Source organism: Etheostoma spectabile, chromosome 7 (assembly GCF_008692095.1).
Source record: "Etheostoma spectabile isolate EspeVRDwgs_2016 chromosome 7, UIUC_Espe_1.0, whole genome shotgun sequence".
NCBI classification, from domain to species: Eukaryota; Metazoa; Chordata; class Actinopteri; order Perciformes; family Percidae; genus Etheostoma; species Etheostoma spectabile.
Genome location: NC_045739.1, coordinates 2,872,602 through 2,893,685, shown reverse-complemented (window position 1 = coordinate 2,893,685; position 21,084 = coordinate 2,872,602).

Sequence of the window (21,084 nt, the reverse complement as noted above, 5' to 3'; positions counted from 1 at the left end):
AGAACAGCAGCAGTCGTTTTTCTTCTGATGATTCATACCAGCCTGGCAGTGGAGGTATTGTTTAACTCCTTAAGTACAACAGTTGATGAAATTGAATTATTAACATGATTATGAATGGTGTAGTTGAAATCTGGTCAGAGGAGCACTGGATGACACTTTGAGAGAGTAATTTCTAATTACACATTTTTTGCTAACGCATTTCAATTCATTTGGCCTCTTTTTGATCTTATCTTCTGCTATCCTACCTCGTAACTGCCACCAGATGACTGTGCAACACTTCTTCTCTCCTGTCTGCATTGTCGTTTCCATGAGTTTATGGTCCTCCTACCGGATACATGTGAGAGAGCTGTGAGTCGCTGTTTTCCCTCATTCAAATATATCACAGCATCCAGTGAGAGAGACCAGCGGGGAAAGGACTGCTGCAACAACCACCTGGAACTGGACTGTAACTGCTGTGGCTCCTGTCAGGACGCAGGAGAACTTATAGAGCTGGCCATGGAGATATCAGAGGTGTGCTATCGCTGATAAATTCCTCACCTCTGGCCTGCAAACACATTGAATTCCCTTCAAAAACATAAATCTTAAACACTTGAATGCTCAACAAAAATAATTACTGTCTCATCTTATTCACATATGTAATAAATGGCCTGTATTACTAAAGTTGTTTTTTTATATTACCCGCATGTAAAAAATTCATATGATCTATAGCTTGTGTGCCTCAACATTATTCAAGCAAATAACTACTGCCACCCTGTGAAACAGTGTAGAGTTGTTTGTTATATTAGAAGACACAAATAGCTCATTTTTGTTACAGCCACACTCGCACCACTGTGCAAAGTCATTCTAACACCCTGTCCTGTCAGAGTGGACCGGAGGACAGATGTGCAGCATGTTGAGTCAGTGACATCCTGGATGTTTCCGGTGTCAGTCCATTAAGAATGACAGAGTGATTGAAGCCGTTTCGGAGGCCGGGGATCTGGAAGCATGCTTTCAAATAACAAATCCAGCCATTCACAACAAACTGAGTTCAGTCTGGTCCAAGTGAAAGGAACATGGATTCAACAAACCGAGCAGTGTCAGATGCTAAAATGTATGCATAGAACGGAAATTGATTGATGCTATGTTTATATGCATTAAATGGATTTTATTTGTAATGTGTAAATGTCATGCCTCTTTTCTTGCTCAAAATGTATTTTCATTTATAACTAGAATTGCAGGCAGTTATAACGGGATCCAAGCCTCCCAGGCGCGAGTCCCCCGATGACACGTGGAGCCTGCGAAAGTGGATCCCGAAAAAGCAGATTGGACTCACGGCCCAAGAGGAGTAGGTTTCCCATATATCGCGATGTGGCTAATAAATAAAAAGATTTTTAACAGCGCCATCTAATGGCCGATTCACTCAAGACTTGGCATTGATGCTCAAGCCCCTATGTGGAACAACGCTCTTGTTTTGTGGCAAGAATAAGGCTGAATCCCATTTCTCCGTCTTACCCCTACCCCTTGGCCCTTACCCCTACCCCTTGGCCCTTGAAACCAAGGGGTAGGGGTAAGGGGTGAAAACATACACCTATGAAATGGGACACCACTTGGTGACATCACCATACAGAATTGATCACAAACCTCCAAGATGGCGTCTCTGTCTGTTGATTGTGTGGGTTTGGACAACAGTGTGTGTTATATATTTTATAGTTATTTTAGGTTCACTTTGGTAGTGCAGAGTACTTATCTGTGTAGTACTTAGGTCTGTTTGCAATACAAATGTGTATACACAAGCATCATGTGTACATATACATACATATACACCCTGTATACAGAGTGTGTTGTATATCTGTTTCAGTTATCACCGTTTTGAATGTCATTGATGTTCACAAAAACATTTTGTTGACAAAAATCTGTCTTTATTGGTGATAAATTGAACATAACAGGCAAAAACGTTACATAAAATAGTGTTACAGAACCATTATCAACTATTAGAACCATAACTAACATGTCGCACACAATAAAAGGCTTCAAATGTGTAAAACTAAAAAATACAAACAAGACCACAAACAAACAAATTAACTACAGCTGTTCTGATATTCCAGACCAGTCTGGAGCCTTTTGGCCATTAACCCCCCCTCACATATCATCAGTGTCCCGTATCAAAACCAACAACAATATACAAGTGCATGAACAATGAACAGGAATGAATTACAGATTATTACAATAATACAGTACCAATGCAATAATGAATGGGTACAACATGAACAAATGAATTGGAAACGTCTGCGTTTTCAGCCCCAAACTGGACCAGCTGCTGTGTCCTCCTGTGTGATACAGGGCGGTATATGTTAGGCACGTAGCGATGTATCGTAGACCGTTAATATATATATATAGCTATACAATCTATGCGATGTATACAGTCCATTCAAGGCAGAAATATGTGGGACTGTTGTGCAAATCAACGTTAGCGATTAGCGTTAGCATTGCAAGCTAGCAATTTTTAAAAAGTTTCAGTTAGGAACATGGTTGCAAGTACACATGTACAGGACTGCATAGACCACAAACAACACTGGTCGTAACTTTTTAATCATTATTTAAGCCGAAAGTACTTACATTCATGAGTCTCTCTGGTCGACGGGCAGCCATTGATGCCTGTGTGTTTTTTAGTGAGTCGCATCCACACTAGGTTTCAAGGGCTATACAGCCCCGGTCTATCCCCTACCCCTAGCTCGTATACGTATTGGAACAGCACTAGGGGAAGCGGTAAGGGGTAGGGGTAAGGGGAAGGAATGGGATTCAGCCTAAATCTTGGCCAGATATGCAACGTCCTCTCTCAACAGCCCCTGACAGGAAGTTGATTCTCTATAACTTCTACTACTACTTCTACTACTGTATAATTCTTTGGATAACTTTTCATCATGAGTGTCAGATAATACCTGCAAAGATTCAAGAAGATTGCAATCACGCCTAGAGGAGTTTGAGAGATTGAAAAAAAACATGAAAATGCATAAAGTCAAAATTGCCGCCTTTCGTTGGGCGGAGCTAATGAAGGTAAATGGAAATATCTCCGCAATAATTAGAGCAATATGAAGATTGGAGTTATTATGTCCAAGTTAAGGCCCTCCACGCATGGGGGAGGGGGGGGGGGCGCGATGGAGCCCCCTGCAACGCCTGAGATCATTAACTACAGAACTTGGGGATTTGTCATTTGTCTGACATTGTGCAACTTTTTGTGAGTTTTCCAGCAAGCTAATACCCTCAAAATGAGAGAGACTTTGCGGAATATTATCCTTACAAAAACAATAGGTTCCTTGCACTTCATGCTCGGGCACTTATAATTCTTATGAAAACAGTAGGCTTCCACAGCTCTGCTGGATCTGTGACCCACGTTGCCTTGCAAATGCAGTTCACAGCCCCCTTGGGCTTGGACCCCTAATTATTCAGATTCGTATTTTGTAGACCAATGTTCACTTTAGCATACCAGGGTATGTACAGCAATCCTTTAGTTAAATTTACTACTTTTTAATACCTTTTTTACTACCTTCAGATTTTTTTTAAAACCATCACGACAATGAATTGCAGTGTTAATCAGCGACCTTTCTATTTTTACACAGATTTTGACATTTATACATACAGAAATGAATAGATTTAGAGACAACCTAACATTACAACATCTTGCACATATTTATTTCACTTAGTAAATAAAAGTAAAACAAACTACATAAATGTGCAATGAAGAAATGGTAGTTGAGAACTGAGATCCAAAGGAGGGAGGGTCTGGGGTATGCCCCCCAGTTTTTTTTTTTTTTTAAATTAACCATTAAATGGCACTTTCTGGAGAGTTTTGTGCAAAAAAATTGAGAAATTAATGTGCAAAACTGTAGGGTTAAGAGCCTTTGCATTGTTGTAGTATCAACAGGTATTAGGGCATTCAGTATTTACATTATTAACTTTTCATGATATAAGAACTGACCCAGACATGTGCCAAACTAATGACCACATGAAGAGACAGTATATATGTCAGCAACAGCTGAGAAGATTTGGGTCTGTGGTGAACAGGTCCAGGGGTCCCTGGTGTAGGGACCAGGGACCCAAAGTTAAATTAATGTTGAGGGATCAACTAAGACCACTGAAATTCTAAAGAATGAGAACCACTGATTTACATAATTTCTAATCCTTTAGCCTTTGTGCCAAGGCTCAGTAATTTTTGGCCCTCATCCTCTGTGCAGCACTTACTGTATTTACTTTTTTTGGGAAAATAAATACTTTTTGTTCATTTTATGAAACATTGAATGAATTATTTACAGTTACATTTAGATATTTAGAGATCATCAGATTTTTGCTCATGTTTACAACTTTGTGCACATTCAAAATATAACTCCTCCCATCTCTGTTGTCCGAGATTTGGAGAGTTGTAATACAGTCTGCTGTGCATGTCATTGCTCCGTTCATATGGTGGATCTCACTCAGACCGTTTGACAGACACAGAGGCCCATTTGACAAACAAGTTACGAGGAGGCTGTACGCTGCTCATTATCGGAGGTCTACGCACGGATGCAACGCGGCACTGCCCCCAGCAGAGCGGGTCCACCAGCCGTGCTGCTCACCTCTATTTTTACAGAGAGAGTGGACACGAAGCGACGGACGGGTCTGTGATACTCAGAGCTCATACAGCTCGTAAAAAAAAATTCTCAGTTTGCGACAATTTGAAAATTCCGCAGACAGGGAGCGCTCTTGAAAACTTGCATTTGCCCATTAAAAGACGACGATGGTTGTCCAGTCGTGTAAGATACGGCTTGAAGCAAGTCTAAAATAAAACGTAAGCCAGCCACTTCTGCTGAGCGCGCAGTGTTCTGAGATGATGTCGAACGACCACTGAATATGACGTCAGCATCAAACATAGACGGAGACGAAAGATCGATTATGTGCCCAGACACGCCAAAGCCCATATTTAAACGGACTAACGCAGGATAGAATTTCAATCAGAATAGGACACCTGATAGTTTGAAAAAAATAATACCTAATTTAAAAAAAATAATACCTCTGAGACTAAATTTAACACTTTTAATGGCCTTAAATTTTTATCACTTTTTAATACTTTTTAAAACCCCGCGGACACCCTGCATACACTGTGGTTGTGTTAGATTTTTCAAAACTAACTATTGAACAGCTGAAGCCATCAGGGCAGACCAGTCTCTGCTTTCACCTGTGAATAAATGGTTTTGACAGACTTTTTGCTTTTCAAAAGTCATATTAGTGTTTCATTCTGGGAGGAAAGAACTTTGAAATGAGTTTGTCTTTGATTTGTCCATTAATTTCTCATGGAGGGAGAAATGTTTATCCTTGGTCTCTGTGTTTTCCAAAGTCCTTAAGACATTGGGCAAAAACTTCAGTCCAAAACACTAAAAATTATGAAATTACCCGTCCAAAAATCATCATTCCTTGAAATTATACATACATATCACCGATCACAAATACATATATTCAAAGAATAAAAAACACTGTAATTTTCCACTTTAAAATTCCCAAAATCTCTCAAGATGGTTGGGCTGCTAATGATTCTTTCAATTGAAATTTCAAAATTTTGACAAATTTTTGAACAAATTGCAATTTTTGGAGGAAATTAATGTCATTATTAGTCTGTATCACGTTTTGTGCCACAACACTCTCAGAAGAAGATTGTTTTAACATTCTGTGTGGCCAGCACAGAACGTTAAGCAAATCTTTAAATTTGTTCCTCTCTCTTTTTTTTTTTTTTTTAAACTATTTTTTACAAACTAGGGAGAAAAAATAAACATCAAACCAAAGAAAAACAACAGCAGAAAATCTACTGTCTTGACTAATAACGTGCATCCCCCTTACAGAAAATCAAATGTTTGAGTGAAAGCAAAGAAACAAAATAAACCTAAAACATGGGAAACAAAGTTCAGAAAGAATATAAATGCAATGAACTCAAAAATGTGGAAACCCTCTTATTTATCATTTCAAGTCAAAAAACAATCCAATTGAGTCAAAATTCCCAATATACATCTACTAATGTATTCATTTATAACCCTAATAAACTATAATTCCTCTCTGGTACATTATCTTCAAATGTCAAATTGCTTAAGGCAGCTCAATTTTCTTTCCCACCACTTTTCAGTTGACTTTATTTGAATGCTTAATTTGACTTGTAATGAGCTTTATCAATTCATTCAGACACAACATTACTCAAAACACCAGAATAAAAGAAACAGATGAATCCTAAATAAAAATGCACTTATCAATTAAAAACATTTGAGAACACCACACAATGCTAAATGTAAATAGAAGATGTAATCAACTGAAACTAATTATTTTAAATGTTCAATGTTTGACAAATTTTCATATATTTTCAACCACTAGCGCCTCTTTATGCATTTTCTGAAGAACTCCAATCACACTTTACAATGTTCCCCATCAACATTCACATTTTTTCAGCAGTTCCTCACATCACATCAAGCCAGCCATTCTGTGAATCATTTCAATATGGATACATTCATACTACAATCTCATCAGAAATTGAACTCTCACAGTTTAGTTTCAGCTTATTCAACAAATAATTCTTCCCCAGTCACTACAAGATAGGCATCAATGAACAATTTTTCCTGTTTAAAAAACACTGTTAGAGCATTCACACTCCCAGTTCAACAAATCAAATATCCATCCAATGAGTTATTTATAGCCATCATCAATACAGCTGGAGCCACAACACAGCCAACCTTACACCAGTCTACAGTTTATCACAAAACACATTCCACCACCACATAAATGTATTTACATTAGGCACCTCTGTACAATTCCTAAGTGTATCTTTTACACAATTCGACTATATTTATCAAATTATTTCCTATTCTTCTAGACTATGGTCACGAGGAACAAACTGAGGGGCCCTTCACTGGTTCTCACCCCCTCCGTCGCCGCAAGAAAAGCGCTCCAGGCCTGATCCCACACAATCATTCGACTGGCTTCCAAAGACTTTGTTTTTCCTCCGTGCCCCACAGAAACTAAAACTCTTTCGCCGTGTCTTCGTCTTTTTATTTAAAATTTATCTCGGTTCTAACCTGGTCAACTTTCTTGAACATTTTACAAATTTTTCTTGTGAACCGGACGTCTTTTTCAACGATCACTTAACATCTTAAATTTAACGGGTTAAACTAGGTCGGCTTTATACGATCACATAAGTCAAACACTTATACAAGTTCACCTGGTCTACTTTTTCATGATTACTTTAAATTTAAGATTTAAACAGGCTTCACCGGCCGACTCAAACGGACTTCTAACTCAGTGCACACGACTCAAACGCTTTGATCCTCTTTTTTACAAACAGTTACACACAATTGCTTTGACTTATCACTTTTGTTGAGTTATAAAAAGTTATAAACTGTGTGTTATGCAGCCAGGATGGGATTAATGTGCATATGTCTGTGAAGAGGGCAGGATGGCCATTGGTTCCTCACTTTCCCCCCCTGTTTCTCTGACTGTAAAGTATTGATCTAGTCAAGTCTAGCAATTAACATATGGAAAGGGGCTTCCTGCTATTCAACAAAAGGTGGTCCTCTCTGTCTCCAGTTCCCTGGGGTTTTAGTCTAGGCTAAAACAATACAATGTTGATTGGACTATGTTGATGTCAGAGTTTCACATTTACACGACATAACCATTTGCCCTGCAACCAAAAGCGACCCCCAAAGGTGCAGAAGACAGGATCTCATTGGTCAGCAATGATGCACTCAACATGCTGTCATGACAACAACAGACCAATGAGAAAGGATTTGAATGCATCATGGGAAAAAGAACAGCCCCCCGGTGCAGCGAATAAAAGTGTGAACTGGGAAGTTTCAGGACTGCTTTCATGTGACTCCGTCAGGAGGAGCGTGGATCAGTCCGCTGTCAGCTGCAGTGTTATTTTGTTTGTTTGTGTCTGATTGTCTTTGTCTTATCATCTTCATCCATGCTGTTGCATTAAACCTTTTCCTAATTCTCAATTCGACCCTCAGCCTCCTTTTCCTCAGAAATCCCAACGAACGCGATGTTAGTTATTCATTTCTTACACTTTCAATACTTTCAATTGAGTATTACTTTTAAATTGCTTTTCCAATTTTAACAGACTTACGAGTTGATGGTTGCTGAGCCTTCATGTCTACATGTTTTCACATTTCCTATATAGCCTATGCAGTGTTTTGATAAAACAGGGTTTCTGCTCACCTCTCAGTTTTTCGGGCCCATGTGAAAATTCAGCAGCTCAACATGATCCCGTCTTTTGAATTTGTCCGTCCGTTTCCTCAGAGATCACGTCGGGGTCACCAATTGTTAGATTTTTCAAAACTAACTTCGCTTTCGTTTGGATCTCTGAGGAAAAGGAGGCTGAGGGTCGAATTGAGAATTAGGAAAAGGTTTAATGCAACAGCAGTGATGAAGATGACAAGACAAAGACAATCAGACACAAACAAACATAATAACACTGCAGCTGACAGCGGACTGATCCATGCTTCCCCCATGATGGAGTCACGTGAAAGCAGTCATGAAAATTCCTAAGACACTCTCATGTAGGTCCTGCACCTTGGGGCAGTTCCTTTTCACCTGGCACATTCAAATCCATTCTCATTGGTCCGCTGTTGTCATGACAACATGCCGAGTACATCTTCGCTGTCCAATGAGAACTGACCTGCCTTCAAACTCTGCACCTTTGGGGGTCGTTTTGGTTACAGAACAAAGGGGTCTGTCGTGTAAATGTGAAACTCTAACATCAACATAGTCCAATCAACATTGTATTGTTTTAGCCTAGACCAGCGGTTCTCAAAGTGTGGGGCGCGACCCACCGGTGGGGAATTGAGACGTGACAGGTGGGGCGCGACCAAACTTTCGCGCCCATATATATGTGTATATCTGTTTCGCGCCAATGGGTAGCAGGCTAATGTGGGCAACACAACATGGATTCCTTTGTGACACGGACCTCAAAAGTTGTCGAGCCAGTGCCAGCAGAGAGACACAAACCAGACGGGCCTAATCAACCAAAAAGCCAACCGAAAAGAAAATATGATGAAGGGTATCTTGCTGTTGGATTCACGGCAGCGGTGGTGGGGGCAGAGGAGAGACCGATGTGTGTTCTGTGTCTTAAACCGCTAGCAGCGGACAGCATGCGACCCAACAAATTAAGAAGACACCTAGAGACCACACACCCCAGTCACGTCAATAAGCCACTTGATTTCTTTCAAAGAAAACTGGCAGAATACCGTCAACAGGAGACTCGCATGGTAAAAGCTGCGTCAGTAAACAGTAAGGCACAGATGGCGTCATACAGAGTAGCATACAGAATTGCACAATGCAAAAAAATGAAAAATTAAAAGCTGTCCCCCTGTCAAACGACACAATTGCGAGATGTATATGCAACATTTCCAATGATCTTGAGGAGCAACTCATAGAAAAATTAAAAGACAGTCGTTTTGCGTTACAAGTGGACAAAGCTACTGACAGCAATAAAGACTGCTTGTTCATAGCGTATGTCCGCTTTGTGAATGGAGAGTCACTGTGCGAGGATTTGCTGTTTTGCAAATACATAAAAAATAGAGCCACAGCTGATGAACTGTTTAAGATCATGGACAATTACCTCAAAGAACACGGCCTTAAATGGGAAAATTGTGTGGGCTTTTGCTCTGATGGCGCACAGACCATGGCAGGCTCAAGAAACGGGCTGCAGGCGCTAATAAAGAGTGTTGCGGCAGATGCGCACTGGACGCACTGTGTCATTCACAGGGAAGCGCTTGCGTCAAGACAGCTCGCCCTGAACTAAATGAGGTTTTGACAGAAGTTGTGAGCGTGGTAAATTTTATAAAAACCCGACCTCTGAAAGCGCGACTGTTCTCCCGCACTTTGCGAGGAAATGGAGCTGATCACACATCTGTGCTGTTTCACAGTGAAGCACGGTGGCTCTCCCGGGCAAAGTGCTGTCGCGCGTCTTTGAGCTCAGGGCAGAGATTCGGATGTTCTTGGAGGAGAGCGCATGTATGAGTCTGCAAGCAAGTTCCGTGATGAACAATTTCTGTTGAAACTGGCGTACCTCGCGATGTGTTTGGCAAGCTGAATGAATTAAATCTTCAGCTTCAAGGCAAAGACAAGCACCTACCTCACCTGGCAGACAAGATCACAGCATTCATCCGAAAGCTTGAGGTATGGGGCAGGCGCCTCAATCAGCCAAACATAGATGTCTTTGAGAACCTGAGTGAAGTTGCTGAAACCACTGAATCTGGAGCCACCACAGTGATCCCATGTATTAAGCAGCACCTCTCTTCCCTGAGAGGATTGTTTCAAAAATACTTCCCAAACAACAGTGCTCAGCATGCCTGGGTTATGGATCCATACAATGCAGCAGGTTTTGACATTTTATTGAATATTATACTCATATATTATACATGCATTTATTTATGTTGTATGCTACTTACTAACTGGAATTAATTGTTGTCAAACAGATTTCTTTGTGTTTATTAGGCAATGAAAATAAAGTAAGCCTATTTTTTTCTATTCTGTCTGCAGCACCTGCTGATTTCAGGTCTGCTGAGGAGGACCAGTTCATTGACATGACATCTGACTCCACCCTGAGGCTCAGGTTTAATGCTCAGACTCTGAGTGAATTCTGGTTTGGAGTGGAGAGGGAGTATCCACTCATCGGGCAGAGAGCTGTGTGCCTTCTTCTTCCCTTTGCCACATCAAATCTCTGTGAGATGGGCTTTTCAGCTGTTGTTGTTGGCTCATTGCAGCCACTAATGCAGGGATAAATAGACCTGTCTTGCCAGATGGATTTCACTTATTTTCTTTTATTAACAGATTGCAAAGTGGCACTTTTATTTTTTTTCTATTTTTGAGCTTGATACAAATTTTGACACAGCTGCACTTTTATTTTCTTTATTTTTGAGCTTGATACAAATTTTGACAAAGCTGCACTTTTATTGTCTTTATTTTTGAGCTTGATACAAATTTTGACACAGCTGCACCTTTATTTTCTTTATTTTTGAGCTTGATACAAATTTTGACAAAGCTGCACTTTTATTTTCTTTATTTTTGAGCTTGATACAAATTTTGACACAGCTGCACTTTTATTTTCTATATTTTTGAACTTGCTGTTATTTGATGTAGATAGTTTGTATTTAGATACAACTTGTTACTGTACTGATACTAATTGTTACTTTAATAAATTAGAACATTTAAGTTTGTAGCGTATTTCATTAGCATTGTGTTGGGGCAATGGGGGCAGGTGGGGCTTAAAAATTCCCCCTTGTCCAAAGTGGGGAATGACCGAAAAAGTTTAAGAACCACTGGCCTAGACTAAGACCCCAGGGACAGGAACAAAACCATCTGTTGTGGGTTGGGGTTTTTGTTTGGGGTTATTTTCCCATTTGGCCTTCCCGGGTTTTTGTCCCGTTTTCCTCCCTAGTTCTGGTGTCATAGATTCTGTCTTATGTTTCCCTGTGTGTTTGTTATGCTTTCTGCTTTATTTTGGTATCAACTTCCTGTCTTGTCCTGTCTTGTCTAGTCTAGCTTTACTTTGTTTGTCTGATTGTCCAGCCCCGCCCTAATGTGATTCACCTGTTGTCTCATCTGTTCCCTATTGCCTCATTACCCTCATGTATTTAACCCCAGTGTTTCCTTTGCTCTTGTTAGATCCTTTTGTTCTCCAGCGTGTCGTCACCTCTCCTCTGTTCCGCTCCAGTAAGACTTCCCCGTGTATTTTTGCCTGTTTACCTTTCCCCTGTGAGTTTCCAGCCCTTGTGCTTCGTTTTTGGTTTTTCTCTGGCTCCCTGTGTTTTGACGTTTTTTGGTATCCGTTGCTGCTGTGTTTTCCCCCAAAAAACGCTTTTTGCCTTTCCACCTGCTACACTGCGTTTGGGTCCTCCTTCCGCCCCCATCAAAACATAAGGATCTAACCAGTCATGGACCCAGCAGAGTACACCCTTGCAGCCGCTTCTCCACCCCTGGACCCGTTGGCGGACCTAATGTCCTCCGCGTTCTGCCGCATGCACGACGGGATCCCACGAGACGTGGCACCTAATGAGTGGTGCGGGGGAGAGGTAGACAGGGAGTTTGGGCCCCTCCCGGAATCGGCGGACCGGCTGATACCGTGTTCCGGGAGCCACTGCGGACCCAGCGCTCTCTGGAGGCGGCGTAGAGGAACTTAAGCGGCTGGAGTACCCCTCCACCGGTTCGTCACCGAATTGGGGAGGACCACAGATGCCGAGCGCCGGCTGACCATATGTGCCCTGATCAGGGAAATCTGTGGCAGGCAAACCCAGGCTTTTTCAGGCTTCCAGGAATAAAGGCCCTGCTAAAGAGATCTACCAGCTGGAAGCCAGCCTGCAGACACCTTGATTCCTACCGCAGTCCGCCCAGCCTTCCGGACCTCCACCGCCTACTGCCGCCACCGCGGCGGACCCCCAGCCGCCGCTCCCGCCGACGAGGCGGACCCCCAGCCCCAGCCGCCGTCTCCCGCCGACGAGGCGGACCCCCACCGCCGGTTTCCGCCGACGAGGCGGACCCCCAGCCGCCGTTTCCGCCGACGAGGCGGACCCCCAGCCGCCGGTTTTCCGCTAACGAGGCGGACCCCCAGCCACCGGCTCCCGCCGACGAGGCGGACCCCCAGCCGCCAGCTCCCGCCGACAAGGCGGACCCCCAGCTGGCGCCTGTAGAGGCGGATGCCCAGGGAGTGTGCACTGGACAGTCCTCCCTGGAATCTGCCTCTGACCCCCAGCGGTCACCCGGCCACCCAGACCAGCCGACCGACCCCTTGGACCCAGACCGAAACCGGCCGACTGGCCCCCAAGACCCAGACCGGCCGACTGGCCCCCCTGACCCCAACCGGCCGTCCAGACCTCCAGACCCCAACCGGCCAACTGGCCCCCCTGACCCAGACCAGCCGACTGGCTCCCCTGACCCAGACCGGCCGTCCAGACCTCCAGACCCCACCGCCAACTGGCCCCCCTGACCCATACCAGCCGACCGGCCCCTTAGATTCAGACCAGCCGACTGGCCCCCCTGACCCAGACCAGCCGACTGGCTCCCCTGACCCAGACCGCCGCCGCCCCCCAGAGCAGCCGACCAGACCACCCAACCCTGACCAGTAGGCCCAGCACTTCTGACCCCCGGCTGGCGCTCGGTGGCCCTGCCCTCCGCCGACGGCCAACGTTTTTGGCCCTCGTCGTCGGTCAGCGCCCCCGACCCCCAGTTGGTGTCTGGCTTTTTCCCTCCTCCCTGGGCATTGGCTCCCGGGTCGTCCCTGTCCCGGTTCCAGGATCCCTCGGACTCAGTCCCCTGGCTTCCTCAGGTCCTGGCCTCAGTCCCAGGGCCTCAGGAACCCCGGCCCCCCGTGTCTTTGCTTCTCCCAGTCCTAGTCTCCCCGGTCTTGTGTCTGTCCCTGTCACTGTCTTTGTCCCCATCACTGTGTCTGTTCCTGTCCCGTCTCTGTACCTGTTCGTATCCCTGTCCCAGTGCTTGTCCCCGTGCCTACGTCTGTCCCCGTGCTTGTCTCTGTTCCAGTCTTTGTCCCTTTCCCGTCACTGTCCCCTGTCCCTGTCACCGTTCCTGTCCCCGTCTTCCTCCCTGTCCCTGTGTCCACTCCGTCCAAATTTGCCGCCACAACCGATCCGTCTGTAGTCCCACCGTCTCCGTCCGCGTCCCGTCCTGCCCGGTCTACGCCTGTCCCGTTTCCCAGTGGGTCTTCCGTGAGCCTCTCCGCGGGCTCTTCCGTGAGCCTCTCCGCGGGCTCTTCCGTGAGCCTCTCCGCGGGGTCTTCCGTGAGCTCCTCCGCGGGCTCTTCCGTGAGCTCCTCTGCGGCTCTTCCGTGAGCCCCTCCGCGGGGTCTTCTGTGAGCTCCCCCGCGGCTCTTCCTATTGCGCCCCCCTGGGGGGCTTCTCCGTGTTCCTCGTACTCCTAGTGCCCCTCTCGTGGGCTTTGTAGTATACCCATTCTGGGTCTCTAGTGCGCCCTCTTGTGGTTTGTTTTTGTACGCCGCTCTCCGCGGTCCTAGTGCGCCCTCTGTTGGGCATCTTATGCATCCCCTCGAACCTCCTAAGTCTCTTCTCTCGGTCGTTGATCCCTGTTTGGTGAGTCACCCACGTTCTCGTATCTCTCTCCCCTTCTCTTTTTTTGTTATGTATGTTCTCTCTTCCGTCCTCTGTGTCATTGTTTCCCTCGTTTTGGTCTCCTAGTCTGGTCCCTCTCCTTGGTCTGGTCTTCTTTCGTTCCATCCTCCTTCTGGTTGCCTAGTCTCATTGTTTTTTTTATTTAGTTATTTGTTTCTTTGTTTGTTTCTTTATTTTTTTTCTCTCCCTGCTTCGGTTTCTTTCGGTCCCGGTGCCTGTCTGTCTCCCTCTCTGTGGTCTAGTCACGTCTCGCTCTCTTTTTGTCTGTCTGGCTTTTTGCGTCTCGTCTTCTCCCTTTTTGTCTCTCCACCCTACTCGTCCAGTCTCTCTGTGTGTCCCCTGTGCTCGGTCCCACTCCCTTCCTGTGATCTCTTTACGTGTCTCCCTGTGCTTTCCTCTCTCCATGTGTCTGTCTGGCTCTCTGCATTCCTCTTGCTCGGTCGGTGTCGCTCTGTCTCTCCCACACCAACCCTCTCGCTGTCCCTTTCGCTTTGTTTTGTGTGGGTGTCTCTCTCTTTCCCTGTGTCTGTCCTGCTCTCTGGGTTTCAGTCCCTTTTTCTGCCTGTTTGTGTGGGTGACTCTCCCCGTTCCTCTCCGTTTCTAGTGTTTTTTGCCTTTCTATCTAGGCTGCGCTGTACCTGTCCCTGCTTGCTTCTACAGGATTCTCAATTTGACCCTCAGCCTCCTTTTCCTCAGAGATCCGAACGAATGCGATGTAAGTTATGAATTTCTTACAGTATTCTACGCGTCATTGTTTTTACCCCCGCGTAAGTCTCATTTTAATGTTTTATTTTGACAGAGAGAGAGAGTCTTCCGCTGAAGGCTCTACCACGTGACTGTGTTCCACCAATCAAACGTCATTGTGTAGTCTCGTGACCATACTCAATCTCAGCGCCGGGACAGGTTAGCTTTACGGTCGTAGCAAATCAACATGTCAGAATCAACCGTTGCCAAGGCAACGCAGACCAGGAGGAACCCCCCCCCCCCCTCGGCCTCATAGTGAAAGCATGGTTACCTTTTAGGAAAAGTGCGAAACAGCAGCTACATCATGTGGCGTCTTCTGTGTCTACGAAACAAACGGACATGTGAGCGTTCAACAACTCAACATCTAACCTGAGGAAACATAGCGGTGGTTTTAGTTTTTGCTGTGGATAAGGACTTTTTTTGGACAAAGATTTTTTTGGACAAAGAATGGTTCAAAGACTCTAATGGAATATCAAGGAAGGGATAGAGGGACCCTGCCCGGTGGGAGCCCGGGGCCCCCGTCTGGAGCCAGGCCCAGACGGTGGGCTCGTGAGCGAGCGCCTGGTGGCCGGGTTTGCCACGGAGCCCGGTCGGGCACAGCCCGAAGAAGCAACGTGGCACTTCTCCCTCCAGCCCATGGGCCCGGGTGTGGGGATACTCACAAGCCCCCGCTGAGCGCCGCTGCGTTGGAGTTTACCCCGTGGACGAGAGGGTCGCCTCCCTACGCCTGCGGTGCTGGGGGGGAAAACTCTGACTGTTGTTTGTGCTATGCACCAAACAGAGTTCGGTAGTTCGGCCTTCTGGAGACCTTGATGGAGTCCTGTATGGGCTCCATAGGGGACTCCATTGTTCTCCTGGGGACTTCAACGCACACGTGGGCAATGATGGAGATACTTGGAGAGGCGTGATTGGGAGGACGGCCTCCCTGATCTAAACCAGCGCGTTGTCTGTTGTTGGACTTCTGTGCTAGTCATGGATTGTCCATCACAAACACCATGTTCGAACATAGGGATGTTCATAGTGTACGTGGTACCAGAGCACCCTAGGCCAAAGGTCAATGATCGATTTTATAATCGTTTCATCTGATCTGAGGCGTATGTTTTGGACACTCGGGTGAAGAGAGGGCAGAGCTGTCAACCCGATCCCCATCTGGTGGGAGGGGGGTCAGGGGGGGGGGGAAGATTTGGACGACCTGGAAAGGGCCCAAAACGGTGGGGGGTAAACCTGGGGGGGGCCGGGAGTTCCCCAACCATCTACAGTTTTTGTGGATCGGAAAAGGCGTATGGGCCCCCCGGGAGAAATTGGGGGGGTGCTGCGGGGAATAGGGGTGGGGGGTCCCTTCTCAGGCCATCCAATTCTTAACCAAACGATTTGTCCGGTTTCCGGCAGTAGTCGACTCGCCCAGGTGGGGTTGGGCCTCCGCCGGGCGGTTTTGTCCCAATCCTTTTTTGAAATAAAAGGCGGATTTTGAGGCGTAGTCGGGGGGGGGGGGGTTGATTTCGGTTGGGCTCGGGTTTCCATCGCTGCTTTTTGCAGTGTGTGGTCCGAGGTCACCCGGTTGTGACCTTCGCACTCATGGATCGGTCCACCCCAAGTGTAAAGCGGGGGGAGAGGTCGCCCTCAAAAATCTGGGGGCCATGGTTCTCGCAGGAACCCGTGGGGGTTTTCTCCGGGTGGGGGTTTTGACCCTTACCTAAAGTAAAGGGATTTAAGTACTTGGGGGTTTTCGCGAGTGGGGGGACCAGGCGTTAGATTGGGGGGAAAGGGCCCCGTCGGTATTCATTCCGTTTTCGCAGTTGTGCGAAAGAGACTCCCAAAGGCAAAGTTCCGTCTCCGGGAAATTTTTCGTTCCCACCCCCCCTTGGTAGAAGGGGGGTTCATAACGAAAAACGAGATCAAGGGTACAAACGGCCCCAAAAGGGTTTTTTCGGAGGTGGCTGGGGTCTCCCTTAGAGATGGGGGAGACTCATCATCCGAAGGGGCTCGGAGTAGAGCCCTGCTCCTTCGGTTGAAAAACCGTTGGGTGGGGGGTTTGGTAAGGGTGCCTCCCGGAGCCTCCCCAGGGGTGTTCCAGGACGTCCAAAAGGGAGGAACCTCGGGGAAGACCCAGGACTAGGTGGAGAGATTATATCTCCAACCTGGCCTGGGAACGCCTCGGGATCCCCCAGTCGGAGCTGGTTGATGTGGCTCGGGAAAGGGAAGTTTGGGGTCCCCTACTGGAGCTGCTGCCCCCGCGACCCGATACTGGATAAGCGGATGAAGATGGATGGATGGATGGATGGATGGGGGATCTTTGTCTTTTAGGTTACATACAGTATGTTTTGCACATGCAGTATCCATCCAAATTTGATGTGACAAGTCTCTTCACTTAAGCTATTTTGTAATTAATAAATTAACTTTAATTTATTCTATTGATTAGATGAACTATAATTTGCCTAAAGATGATTATTTTGTATTTTTGTCGGTCTGATTGATGCTTTTGTTAAGAAATAAATCAGACGTTACTCAACAGTTACTCACTACTTGAGTAGTTTTTTCATCAAGCACTTTTTTACTCTTACTCAAGTGATTATTTGGATGACTACTTTTACTTGAGTCATATTATTCTAAAGTAACAGTACTTTTACATGAGTACAATTTTTGGCTACTCTACCCACCTCTGACTATAACTAATGAGGGCAAAGTACGGTCAGTAAAATATATAGCCTACAACGGATCAAAAATAGGCTAAAAGTAGCATGGTACAGAAGTTAAAGTTATCATTGATCAAAAGTGATTTTCCTGATGATCCTGCATATGTGGTAGCCCTTGAACACCAACAAGTCTCAGTTGTGGTGTTTTTCTTCGGGTTGTTGTGTTTCCTCTGCTTGCCTGGCACGAGGACACGTCCCTCCAAACGTAAATGAGGCGCATTTCCTAATTAGGAAAGAACCGTTGGATTGGCACGAGGACACTCTCCAAACACCGTGAATTGGCACGAGGACACTCTCCAAACACACGTGAAGCGCATTCCCTAATTAGGAGAGAGACGGGAGATTGACAGCTACTGATAAAAAAAAAAAAAGTCTTCTGTTGGGGCGACCTCAGTTCTTGACAACGAAAGCCAAATTAAGTTAGTTAGCATATTTCTGTTAATATAGTTTCACTGATTTCAAAGTTTGACAATTTCAGCTTGTTAACTATGTAAATGGGCATTGTTGTCGAGGCATTCTGTTCCTAAATACCAAACAACAGTGTGTAGAAGAGAGAATGTTGTGATGAAACACTTTTTGCTAAAGCTCAACTGTGCTAACTCTTCTCTAGCTTACCCTTAACCTAAATACACTCACCTAAAGGATTATTAGGAACCCCTGTTCAATTTCTCATTAATGCAATTATCTAGTCAACCAATCACATGGCAGTTGCTTCAATGCATTTAGGGGTGTGGTCCTGGTCAAGACAATCTCCTGAACTCCAAATTAAATGTCAAAATGGGAAAAAAAAGGTGATTTAAGCAATTTTGAGTGTGGTATGGTTGTTGGTGCCAGATGGGCCGGTCTGAGTATTTCACAATCTGCTCAGTTACTGGGATTTACACGCACAACCGTTTCTAGGGTTTACAAAGAATAGTGTGAAAAGAGAAAAAACATTCAGTAAGCGGCAGGCCTGTGGGCAAAAATGCCTTGTTGATGCTAGAGGTCTGAGGAGAATGGGCCGACTGATTCAAGCTGATAGAAGAGCAACTTTGACTGAAATAACCACTCGTTACAACCAAGGTATGCAGCAAAGCATTTGTGAAGCCACAACACGCACAACCTTGAGGCAAATGGGCTACAACAGCAGAAGACCCCACCAGGTACCACTCATCTCCACTACAAATAGGAATAAGAGGCTACAAGAAGCTACAATTTGCAAGAGCTAACCAAAATTGGACAGTTGAAGACTGGAAAAATGTTGCCTGGTCTGATGAGTCTTGATTTCTGTTGAGACATTCAGATGGTAGGCTCAGAATTTGCGTAAACAGAATTAGAACATGGATCCATCATGCCTTGTTACCACTGTGCAGGCTGGTGGTGGTGTAATGGTGTGGGGGATGTTTTCTTGGCACACTTTAGGCCTCTTAGTGCCAATTGGGCATGGTTTAAATGCCACGGCCTACCTGAACATTGTTTCTGACCATGTCCATCCCTTTATGACCACCATGTACCCATCCTCTGATGGCTACTTCCAGCAGGATAATGCACCATGTCACAAAGTTCGAATCATTTCAAATTGGTTTCTTGAAATTGACAATGAGTTCAATGTACTAAAATGGCCCCCACAGTCACCAGATCTCAATCCAATAGAGCATCTTTGGGATGTGGTGGAACGGGAGCTTCGTGCCCTTGATGTGCATCCCCCAAATCTCCATCAACTGCAAGATGCTATCCAATCAATATGGGCCAACATTTCTAAAGAATGCTTTCAGCACCTTGTTGAATCAATGCCACGTAGAATTAAGGCCGTTCTGAAGGCAAAAGGGGGTCAAACACAATATTAGTATGGTGTTCCTAATAATCCTATAGGTGAGTGTAAGGTTTTTGCCAGCAGTTTTGCCGGATATGGCGTCACACTGACGAGACATAGGCATTATTCACTGTGATACAATAGTTGATTAATTAATCCTACATTTATAACTTTGCATAGGCCTACCTTCATTTAAATCTGGTGTAAATGTTTAAGAAACGCATTTGCCATTATTTGGTGTAACCCCGCCACGGTATAACCATATTTCTTGTTTTCCTATGGGGATAGCGGTGCCACCCCAAGAGTGTAGCCATACCTGAGATGGAGCTATCCTTGGCGTCGCGCACTGCTCGGAATTGCCGCCGACCGCGGCGCTTTCAACTTTGACTTCGGTGTCGTTGACCTTTCGAGGCGCAACCAATGACTGAGCCAAGAAGCAATGATGACGTCCCTGCGCTGCTCTTACTTCTCTGCCCTGCGCGCCACTCGACGGCTCTGCACGCATTTAGAAATGCGTGCATTTTTTTTTTTTTTTTTTTTTTTTTTTTTTTTTTTTTGGGGGTGGCAGTAGCTCAGTCCATAGGGAGTTGGGTTGGGAACCGGAGGGTCACTGGTTCAAATCCCCGTATGGACCCAAAAAGTTGGGAGCGTGGAATGGTGGCTGGAGAGATGCCAGTTCACCTCCTGGGCACTGCCAGGTGCCCTTGAGCAAGGCACCGTACCCCCCCGACCGCTCAGGGCGCTGGTTCAGCTGGCAGCCCACTCACTCTGACATCTCTCCATGTATAGTGCATGTATAGGTCCTGAGCATGTGTGTGTATTTCAGGCCTGTGTGTGAGTACTAACAAAAAGTGTGTACACAGAGTGTAGTGCAGTAATTTCCCCATTGGGGAAAAAAAAAAATAAAAAATAAAAAATAAAATAAAATAAACTTGGTAAGTGAAATAAATAGGTAGAATTATCCCCACAGCGACCTAGTTAGGTCAATAAGTTGTTGTTCAAACCTTTCAGCGTGCATGGTTGCGGTCTAATGGCACGATGAATAATGTCAAGCGTTAACAAAAATACTAGCTCCAACAGGTGAAACCTACAGTAACGTTAGCGGTGAGGTAATGTTAGCTGCTTTTAGCAAATCAAGTGTTTCTTTTTTAGATTTGTTTTTTTAGCTAGATATCTCCAGAATTATCTCCAGAAAAATGTGTAACATTGACAGTTTTGGTTGCTATGGACGCTGCGTTTTGCTTACATTTCTAGCGAGACATAGCGGAGGTGGAGGACCGTGCAGCAAGACGGGAGGCCCAAGCTCTGGCCAGAAGAGACCGAGAGCAGCAGCGGGCCAGAGACACCGCCCGGCAGCCACTTCCTCTACCCTGCCTAGCGGCTCCCGCCCCAGCCGCAGAAGAGCTCCGCCCCTCGGGGCTGCACCAGCAGCCAGCTCCGGCATTTCCATCGCCGGTCCCTCAGCACCCTCTGCCCCCTCTTGTGCCTCCCACGGTCCAAGGCTGCCTGCCACCAGCGGCAGACCATCCCCGACAAGCCTGCCTGCAGAGGGACACCATCCTCCATCTCCTGGTCAGCTAACTCTTTCAATTGGTCAAAATACTTGTAGTAAACCATGTTATAATAATAAAATATTATTCTTTTAGAGCCTTCCACATTGAGGGTCCAAGGGTCCACTTCTTCCTCTCCCTCCCACTGTAAATACTTAATATTTATAAGTGTACTC